At 40.0% G+C, this 11,514-nt stretch overlaps 1 long non-coding RNA gene across 1 annotated transcript; it reads left to right on the plus strand.

Moving 5' to 3' along the window:
- Positions 1 to 382: 382 nt before the first annotated feature.
- Positions 383 to 11,047, plus strand: LOC310842715. The gene is made up of 5 exons (XR_014563317.1): positions 383 to 508; positions 5,726 to 5,850; positions 7,965 to 8,041; positions 8,979 to 9,138; positions 10,733 to 11,047. It is a non-coding gene; the product is annotated as an uncharacterized lncRNA (long non-coding RNA).
- The last annotated feature ends 467 nt before the right edge of the window (positions 11,048 to 11,514 follow it).

The raw sequence follows: 11,514 nt of genomic DNA on the forward strand, positions 1-11,514 counted from the left end.
CTAGGTAGCCTTATGGCACACTACCATGAGTGTTTGCAAAGCTACTTGTGCTGTGCCACTGCAATACCCTATTCGGGGTCAACCTCACCGCAGCCTCCTATGTCAGTCCACACATATTTGCATTTCCCTTAACTGAAATTTCTTTGCTGATGATGGAAGTGGAGTGATGAAACACCAAGACTAAGGCGATGTGCACATTACTATTTACTCTGGTTCCAGTGCACTCCCACCACTGGTGTTTGAAGCCATGCCCAAATGAGAGGGGGTGGCAACCTGCTGCTTGTCCCAGGAAGAAAGATTCCATTGGTCACATAGGGAAACTAGGCCAGTGTTCTGATCACTGGTAGCTCATTCAGGGCAGGCTGCAGTTGGGTGAGGGTGTGGCTGATAAAATGCTGTAGGCCTTGACTCTTCCTGATGGCTTATAAGCCACCTTAAGGGAAATCATGAAAAGGATAAAGTAACTGGTAAGGTGTGGTAGGCTGGGTAATCTGCTCCTTGACCCATAGTAAGCATGCAAAGTTTAAAAAGTTATAAACCTTTCCTTTTCTTAAAAATAAAAATAAAAAATCAAACTTCTAAATTGTCCAGCACAAAAGTCTCTGGGCCTATTTGCCTGTAATTTGAAAGACTTTAGTTAACCACCTTGAAAGGTTTAGTTCACCTGTAAATTCCACCCACTTCTGTAATAACGGGGGCGGAATATAGTAGCTTTTTATTTCTTAGTAGTGACTGGGAAAGAAAGTAATTTGGTTAGACAGCAGGGTGAATTAGCTACCCTGCAACATGCAGCAGACTTCCATACCCATAAACCATATGTTTGAGCACATGAAAAGGGGCACACCCACAACTTGTACTCATAGGAGCCAATTCCTAGGGGCTGAGATCCCTTCGACCCCCCCCCCAATAAAATATTTGAGGGAGCCGGGAAGGCAAAATTGCCATTCAAATGATGTGCGTGCCACGTTTTGGGGTTGATTATGTGGGGCAGGGCTTACCTGCCCCCACCCCATATTTTATTCAAGTTGGCACCCTTGCCCATTCTGCATGTCTGGCTGGGTAAGTGTGTAAAGTTCTCTATTCTGGTGATCGGTGATTTCAAATCTATGCAATACTGTAATAAAAGTGAATGTTTACTATGATTATTTTTTTCCACCTTCCTTTTCTCATGCAAGATGTTCCCGTCAGTTTAGAAACTTACAATTATCATGTAACATAATTATAAAACATTGGAAACGGTCCTTATTCATTCTAAAATATTGATAGGCTGCTTTTCTTTAAAAGCAATATTGAAGTTGTTGCTGTTGTTTGTTTGTATACACATTGTTTTTAATAAAAGCAGCAGGAACAATAAATAATTAAGATCTAATGAAATTGTACATATAAGCAGAAATCAATAGCATTAAAATTTTAAAATGACAACAGTAAAATAATAAAATTATATACAGAAAGCTGTTGTACACTGGATGAGACTCCTTGGGTCTTGGGCAGTCTTGGGCAGTCTTTCTCATCATTATGATCTGATTATTTAACAAATTCAGAGATTGAACCTTGGATCTTCAGCTTGCAAAGCATATGTTTATCTATTGAGCTATAGTTCTTCCCAGAAACTGCTTTAGGACATTAAAATCACTATACAGTAGCACAAACATATGGGAGACGTGCTTAAGGATTATGAGTGAAGGAATTCATGTATCACTTGTTTTAAATTTGTAGGATCTCCTTAACTTTACTAGTATGTATGATTATTTGAATTTTTAAAAAATAGTTAGGTAGCAAGTAGACATTTAGATGAAGTTGGCATGCAATTATTTCAGCCGTTGGCTTAAAAACAGAGCTACAGTACATTGCATTAGGAGCACTGTACAATTCTCATAGTTATTACTTGGTAGGTTGCCTCTTGAGTGGCAAATTAGAACTCATTCAGCTAGAACTGTTGCAGTGATGCCTCTTCAGGGTTTGCAGGCCCAGATACTTGAAGTACATTACATACTTTCCCATATACTCATGCTTTCACATAGTTCAGTATTAGAACAGCATGAAATCATCTGTTATGTGTTCACCTCGGTTCCATCTAACCTTACACATTAATCTTCAGCTATGCTTAGGTTTAATCAGTACCGCTACAGTTTAGATTGCAGTCTTATGCTGCTGCCACAATATAGCAGAAAATGAACAGGTAGCACTTATACAGAGTCTGAGTCTGCACAAAACTGGTTTCGTTTCTGCTCAATACGCACTGCACCTGCAGCCAAAAATAAGGAGGCAGGACACAGATGCTTGGGAAAACCACACTTTGTTTAGCATAAATGTGCAATGAGAACTGGAACCTGTGTAAACATTGGCCAAGGCTTTCCACTTCCTTTTGGCTTGTAGAATCTGAGCAACCCAAATGTGCTCTGAGCATAAGCAGTAGATGTTTCAGCATGCCACCAGCCAGCCCCTACTTGTCTGAGAGAGACACACCTGATTCACTATCCCCATACATGCTAAGAATCTGAGTGTGACGTATGGACCTCCAAGGGGTTCTTATCCCACCCCCCAGAGTCCCACAGCTCTCAGGATCCCCCTTTCACCACTAAAAATACTTGATGGCACTCATCCATGGTTCTCATTTTGGTTTAATTCCCACACAGCCCTGCTTTGGGAAAGGGGGCTAGCCTCATTTTTAGTCTCTTTCACTTACCAATCTGATAAAGCAATCCTTCATGCCTTGCTGTGGGTCTCACAGAAAATAATAATATCATTACTCAAATATGAAGGGTCTACATTCTCAGCCCTCTTTTTGTTTGTTTTGAACACTGTGATCTTTTCATAGTCTCCTGCTATGGAGAGTGCCTTGAGGAATCATGAATTTGTGCTCAGGATCCCATCTTGTTCTTAGTAAAGATCTTGCAGTTAGGATGCTATAATCTCTCATAGTCACTCATCACGCCAACAGATTCATACTTGCCAGTGACAAATCACAAATTGGCTTCCGTGGTATGCTTGCAACTAGGATGGTGAACCTTAGGTCCCTGGGCCAAGTGCGGCATGCCAGGACTCTCAGCCCAGTACCCAGCATTCCCTACAGACTACACCCCAACCTCACCTTCCCTAGGCCAGATCTCATACCCTCCTCATGTTATAAAGCAGGGCTGGGGAATTGAATACAGCTGGTGGAAGGGCAGTCCTTTTTCTCCCCCATCCGCAAGACAATTTAGACAGTTTTATGCACTTGTTAAGGGACGTGGGTGGCACTGTGGGTTAAACCACAGAGCCTAGGACTTGCTGATCAGAAGGTTGGCAGTTTGAATCCCCATGACGGGGTGAGCTCCTGTTGCTCGGTCCCTGTTCCTGCCAACCTAGCAGCTCGAAAGCACGTCAAAGTGCAAGTAGATAAATAGGTACCGCTCCAGCGGGAAGGTAAACGGCGTTTCCATGCGCTGCTCTGGTTCACCAGAAGCAGCTTAGTCATGCTGGCCACATGACCTGGAAGCTGTACGCCGGCTCCCTTGGCCAATAATGCGAGATGAGTGCCGCAACCCCAGAGTCGGTCACAACTGGACCTAATGGTCAGGGGTCCCTTTACCTTTACCTTTTATGCACTTGTTAGACATTTAATTCATTCAAAACAAGTCATTTTAAATCTTTCTACACCAAGTTCAGCATGGACTATCCTATAACTTACCTCTCCCGCACTGCCATCTTTCAAAGCAGCCTATTGAACCATTTTCTAACTATAAGCTATAGAACCCACTGGGGCCATATAATAAGATTAATCAGTATGTTGTGGAATAAACTGAAATAAAAGTAGAAATCATGAAACAGAAAAAAGCTTCTGTGTCTTTGTAGAACATATGAGAAAGCATATCAGAAAGATGAACAATTCCACGTTTGGTTGTTTTATTTGGATTTTAGCTGAAGATCTAAGACTTGAATCATGCAGAGCTAATGCCTCTCTGTTTGCACAATGGTTATTCCTACAGATTTCAAAGGGCTAAATTGTCAAAATAGTCCCGTGGATGTGTGAAATCTAATCATTTTTGTACCAATTACAGCGCTCTTCTATTTGAAATGGATTTTTGAATTCCAGGGGTTGGAATTGCGTCTTTGACCGTCGCTTGATTGTTTGTAGATATTGCAAATGCCTTTGGATCTAGGCAAAGCGGTAATGGCTTCAGGCAGGGTAATGGCCTTGCAGACGGTTTTCCCAGAGAACTATATGTACTGGCCAATAAGTTTTGGTGTAAAATATGCTCTGCTAAATGGTGTTATCAGGAGGTGACAGTAAAGCCTAACTCCTCCAATGAATAGGTGACAATTCTGGTACTTTTGTTTGCAGTAGTAATTTAGTAGCAGAATGGGACCACCTGGGAGCCATGAGAAGTCTGCCTTTCACATTGCTGTTCCCCTGTAAATGGCTTTCTGAAACAATCTTTAAACCTTAATGGAGGGAAACTATTGTAGATATGATTTCAGGGCTTAATCTGAGCCATGGCTTGACAAGGATCTGTTTGAATGCCAGTGCTCAGCCCTGGAATATATCATCAATGAATACCCTGGAATATCATGTGACTACTACTGAACATGTTCAGAGTTCATTCCTTTCACCAATGAGCCACCACAATGAAGCTGCTAAAATAGGCATTTCATGTCAGAGTACATGTTTCTTAGTTTTAAGATGCAATACTTCTCTTTTTAAAGGTTATAAGTTAGCTACTATATTATTTTAAAGAATGAAATTAAGCAATGTATCTCATTTGCACAAGAGCAGTGGTCTTCACATCCTTCTGGCCACAAAATATGACACCCATATGTCTTACCTGCAATGATTTAACATGAACACCCTTACCCTAAGTTTCCAGGATCTACTGTTTCTACTGAGTGAAAATAAATTAGTTTTGAAAGTAAAGCATTGCAATGATGATATGGTGTCATCATATTGAAAATTATTATCAGAGCCACCTTCATAGTTACGGTTTGACCTTCCCAGTTTAACATTTTCCTCAGTGAGTAGCATTTTCCTCAGTGACTAGGCTGTATGTTGTGAGCACAAGCTGTTTTATTTCTTGCCCTCCTGTAATTTATTAATGAAACTGGCAAATGCTCTCTTGAGGCTTCAAGTATGCTGATACTGCTTTGGGACTCATATTGCCTACCTGCTCAAGCTGTACATTTGTGAACAGGTATTGATTACCATTGCACTGCACTTTTGCGAAGGAAACTGGACCTGTCTAGTTCGCCCGAAACTTCCCACCACCGCTTGAGAGAAATTGGGAGTATGAAACAATCGACTAAAGCATGTTTACTAAGAAGTATGACCTATTAAGGTCAATGGGCCTTCCTTCCCAATAAGTGGTTTTAGAACTGCAGCCTAAATGTCAATTCTGCAAAGTGCAATGGAAACTTTCATGAAGAAAAGTATGCACTTTATTTTCAACATTTTCCTTTGGTATTTTATAGGGGCAGCCCAAATGCAAAAGGTGTCACAAATACAGAGGGAATTAAAAGGGCAATTACCCATTCTCAACTACATTGCCAGTTGTAGTTGGATAGATGCTTAGCAATCCATCTTCCAAGCCTTCAATTATCACTGGGTCAAGTCAGATTCAGTATTTCCCTGTTTCCAGGTACATAGTCCCAGAACAATCCCAACTACTTAACTCTGGTATCACTTTGCTGCTCTTTACAGTCCTCTGATACAGATGGTGCCAATCCCCTCTGCCTCATTTTCTCATTGCAGGGAATGAAGTGAGCACTGGAAAAAACATGGCTAAATTAGTAAGTTGCTTTGGGGATGTGCGACTATTGGCTTGAGAAAATAAATAATTCAAAGAGAAGGTATATTTTCAACCACTTCAATTTCAGGTAAGTAGCATCCATCTAGATATTATTATAGTTGCAACTAAAAAACCCGAGCATTTTCTATGGTTCATTAATTCTGTTTCACCCCCTGCATATTTGAGATACACTCTATTGCGCAGACTGTGATAATCACCAAGCAAATTCATTTCAACCAGCAGTTTTCGAGAAGACTGTGATCAGTAACTTGGATGTCATTCAGAAAACCTGCCTGAAGTGTAATTGTAAATTTCCCAGTTTGTATGTCTAAATTATCTGCCAATTAATTATCAAAATAATTGCTGGAGCATTAAGATTTTCGCTCTTGGCTTAACTGTATTAAATCTTCCTAAATAACTTCTGCACATCCCCACTCTATCAGAAAGGTCATTATAGTCACTTCAGCTTGCAAAAAAACCTATACTGTTTGTCTGCTTTCAGATGTCACAGTAAACCATGGTTTATCATGATCGGAAGAAGCCTAGGCAAGCCTTGGGCTCCTGGATTCCCCCCCCCCCCCTCAGTGCAGTTTTGCTTCTCTTTTTCTTTTAATTAGCTGTGACTTCTTATAATTAGCTGTATTATCCAAACCTCCCTGAATGTGATTAATCTTTTTTATTGTGTATTTTTTTTAAAAAAAAAACAACTTCAAACTTCATGTGGGTTATGAAGATGACTTGTTTGAACTAACCATGATTTTGAGTTTGAATATAATATTACTGTGGTTGAAACTGAAAAAGAAAGGTTCCTGTCTCCTTGCAGTCACAGTGGAGGAGGAGAGAGGAGAAGGGAGAACACAGTGCCAGAAATCATTCAACCTCATCCTTTTCATGACATTCCCGGTTTAACCTGACATCTGAATTAAGCCAATATGCCATATTGTCAATTGATTTATTCATAATCCAGTTAATCACCAAAAATCCTGGATGCACTACTGTAACTTTAATGAAAGTACTTTACTAGGGTGGTGAAACCTCAGCTTATAAAGGAATATTCAAGACTGAGTTGGCTAATGTAAGGATTATGTGCTGTTCTCTTTCAATTGAAAATGTATTATTATAACAATTAGAGACACAGGTGGTGCTGTGGTTTAAACCACTGAGCCCTGCGACAGAGTGAGCTCCCGTTGCTCTGTCCCAGCTTCTGCCAACCTAGCAGTTCAAAAGCATACGAGTGCAAGTAGATAAATCGGTACCGCTGTAGCAGGAAGGTAAATGGTGTTTCTTTGCGCTCTGGTTTCCGTTACGGTGTTCCGTTGTGCCAGAAGTAGTTTAGTCATGTTGGCCACATGACCCAGAAAGCTGTCTGTGGATAAACACCGGCTTCCTTGGCCTGAAAACGAGATGAGCATCACACCCATGGTTGCCTTTGACTGGACTTAACTGTCTGGGGTCCTTTACCTTTTTTATTATAGCAATTGCATTCACTTTTTCAGTTGCTTACACTTTCTGAGTTTTCATAAGCATGAATTAATTTCTGGAATTTGCTGCCCCGAGAGCCATTTCCTTTCTACTCCACTTATGGACTTCCCAGAGGCAACTGGTTGGCTGCTTTGGGGAACATGATGCTGGAAAACTGGATCATTGACATAGCAGATGTACTCAATGCTTCTTTTGCGTAATTCTCTCTGGCAGGGAAAATCTGGAGCTTCTTTGAAAACGAGTAATTCTCTTTTTCAACTGCACGTCTAAGTTATAAAATGGAATGGTTTTTTGGGGTTTTTAAAAGCACTGTTAATGGTTAGGATAAAATACTAAAAGCACAAGTAAAGTCCTGCTGGACCTGACCAAAGGCCCATCCTTTTCTCCCAGTGGCCAGCCAGGTGTTTATGGGAAGCCCACAAACAGAACCTATTATTTAGGTCTTCTGCATTTCTTTGAGTTTCAAGTTACAGAAGAAATTCCTCACTGTGTTATGAATTCTCACTGGATGATCTACCCCACATCAAAAATTCAGAAGGTGGGGTGTTTACTGAGAAACTGGAAAATATTTTATTCTTTTAAACTGTCAAGAGAATGGTCTTGTTTTGGGTTTGTTTCTGTTTGGAGGACAAAATTATTCCATATATCTGGGATCATTGGTAAAACAACAGATATAAAGCTGGTATTCATTAACATGTTAGAGAAACTAATATTGCACAGGATTCCATCAAGGGACAGACTACGGCTAAGAAGGGAATCTATTATTTGCAACTATCTGGACATCAATGAAAAAAGAGGTATTTTTAAGCAAACTTTCTGCCGTATTTATTCCTATGTCTAGTAGGAGCTGTCTATGCCAACAAAATCCATTAAGGTGAATCCATCAGGATATTCACAGAGGAAGCTTGGTTTATACTGACCTAAATTACAGGGCTTTTATATAATATATACCTCCATAAATTTTATGGAGTAGTGATATTATCAGTATTTATTAGATTACTACTCTTATTCATGTTTCTTCTTTTGATGCTGCTCCTAGTAACTCAACTACTAGTAGTATTACTAGCACTTGTAGTAGTAGTATCAGCAGCAGCATTATCAGTATGTATTAGGGGTGGGGAACATTTTGGCAGGTATATAGAGTTTTAGATCCCCCCCCCCCAGCCATGCATGTATAGTTATTGTAAGCGAGGACATTTGAATGTTATTCTTGTCAAAGCAAGAAGAAAAGGCAGCATATTGCAAAAAGTATCATTGGATTTCATAAGACTGTGTTATGTTGTAGTGGGATCACGCACCTTACTCAGTGTAACTATTAATGCAGATTGAAGGGAAAGGTTGCTCACACATGCCATACTGTTCACTCACACATACTTTTTATTATCTCAATAGCATTTTTCCAATTGCTGCATGAGGAACTGCATGCTTAGCACAGGCCCTTTTATGAGCTCGGAGAGCTATATTGTATAAGAATAATTTCCTCTAATATAAGCAGCTATTCTCTTATCACAACAGTGCATGACAATTTTTATTTAAAATGTATTGCTTCATATTTGCCATGTTATGATAGCGCAAACCTGTGTGACCTCTTCACTTCTCTCTCATTTTTCTCATATGATATAGCTTCTGGCTCTTGAAGGAACAGTTTTTTGATAAGAGCATATAAATACAGGCTAAAAAAAATTACCAATAATAAATGTGTGTCTCAGACTGGAATATTTATTGTATTTACAGTGCTCTTGACCTCTGAAAGTGCAAGATCTGTTTTTGAACGTTCCACATGCCACCATCGCCCTAAGAACAAGCAAGGAAATATAGAAAAAATTAAATCATCTCCTCCACCCTGAGATCTACAGAATGCTTTAACAGTTCCAGAGACATGCCCTCTTTTTGCGTAAGAAAATGCTTCAAGTGATTTTATCAAATTAAGACTGCAATCCTAACCAGGAAGTCAGTCCAAATGAATTCAGAGGTGCTTACTCACATGTAAGTGGGCTTAGGATTGCAGCCTAACACAACATCCAAAAACAAATTGAACCAAGTATTGGGGGTGGGGGTGTCCCTCAACCCAGCTCTCCTAGCCACTAAACCTGTAAGAGTATGGAGTGACTACTGCCCTGAGAAGCCCAGGAGGGAGAGAATTTTAATTGGACCCTGAGTCATACGCAGAGTACCTCCACTGATTTCAGTGGGTCTGCTCTGAGTATTGCAGTGAGATGCATCCCTTTGAAGCATTTTAAACATGCTGGCACGGCAAATACAGCTGAGAAGCACAATAGTCCTTCCAGGCACCAGAATGTATTCCCTTCAGAATGAAAGGTCAGAAAGCCTTTTCAACAGAAAATATTTCTGTTACATTTCTTCCTACATTCGTAAGTCATGGAACACCTTCTAAACTTCTGCAGAGCAGTCTGGAGATTTCTATACGGACTGTGAAAGACCAGGGAATACTATACAAATTTACCTGGTAGTAAGCTTTATTGAACCTAAGGAGATTACTGAAAATGCCCTGTCAGCTTTAGCCACTGGTGTGACAACAAGCAGAGCACCCACAGCTAATAATCAGGTGGGGCAATACTGGAAAAGACACTTTTCTTCAGGTACAGTGCTTGAGTCACAGGTTGTTCAGTGCTTTGTATACTGGGCAGAATAGCTCACAGACAAGACAGTGCCAAGACTGGAGGATTGGATTAATATCACTTCCCCTCACTACCCCAGATAATAACAGGGGAAGTAGCATTCTATATATTTTGAGATACTGCTGCTATAAGAAGTGCTAATCTTTCTTAATTGATTTCCCCCTATTTGGGCTTCTATATTTCCATGTTTCTCACAATAAGATTACATTTACAATCTTTAAAATCCCTTTGTTATTTTTCTGAGCCATGCTATTAGACCAGCACGAGCTATGAATTTATGCTGTGTTACCAGCACAAATGATAATTACTTATCGATGTAAAAATTAACAGTTTCCAAGGAAATACTTCTGCACCCTTATTAGTTCACTAATTGCCTACCTAGTTTAGACTTTGTATGGCACTTCATAATATATTCCACCCTCTTTACAACACCCTTCAGCCTAGCTAAGTGCTTGCAAAGCTGTAAAGAGGTCTTGTTATTTTTAATGAGGTCAAGGGCATTTTAAAAAGCACTTTAATGCTATGCAGCAGTGTGCAATAGCTTGGCGTTATGGTGCAGTATTTAACTAACAGGTCTATGAAGGTGGTCTCAGCTATCAAACCAATTAATAAAATCTGGTAATATTGCGAAACAACTCAACAGCAGCCAAATGTAAACAAAACAGGTAAATAACACAAGAGAAAAGCAACCTATAATGACACTTTATTTTTGGAGCAGTGATTTTTAGCACACTTCATATGCAGGGCAGCTTAGCATTTCAGGAAAGTGTTTGAAATTAGTCAAATGCTCCAAGCAATTCATGAAAGTATGCATTATAAATTATAAGTCTCTTTCATTTTCTTTTCTAGGTTTTTCTAGTACTGGCCTTGAGCAAGTGGCAGCTATGAAAATGAGGAAACAAACAGTTCATCTGGTCCCTTGTTTTTCCTCTGCACTCTTTGTGTCTGGGCAATGTCCTCACTCATGATTTCAACTACCGGTACTTTGTCTTTATGCAGCAGTTGTATTCAATGCATCCCTATAAGAGTACACCCATGGAAATTAATCAACCTAAATTAGTCATGCCGATTGAATGAAATGTCTGTTAAATGCAGTGCAGGGGTTTGGATTAGATGAGCCTTGGGGTCCATTCCAACATTACAATTCTTTGAAAGGTGGGCAGATGGGGAGATAAGTGGAAACCTCCTGCCTCCTTGTGCATGATCCAATGAAATGGACCAATGAAGAGGACCAAAGTTGCCAGGAGAAGCTTTACACTGGTCATTTCTGCCAGCTGTAGGTTGAAGGCTCTTGATCTCACATAGAATCATGGTTGGAAGGGTCTCCAGGTCATCTAGTCCAACCCCCTGCAAAGAAGGAATCTCAACTATAACATCCTTGACAGATGGCTATCCAACCTCTGCTAAAAAAACTCTTAGGTGAAGGAGAGTCCATAACTTCATGAAAGAGTCCATTTCCCTGCCAAACAGCACTTACTGTCAGAAAGTTCTTCCCCATAACATCCTCAGCTGTCGTAGATGCCTGTGTACAGTCACAGTGCAGCTGAGGAAATATATAAGTTCTGAAATTAAAGCACACATGCAAGCAAACCGGAATTAAATTGCAGCTGATTTTCATATTAATAGAAAAT

Source organism: Podarcis gaigeae (assembly GCF_964106915.1).
Source record: "Podarcis gaigeae genome assembly, chromosome: 4".
NCBI classification, from domain to species: domain Eukaryota; kingdom Metazoa; phylum Chordata; class Lepidosauria; order Squamata; family Lacertidae; genus Podarcis; species Podarcis gaigeae.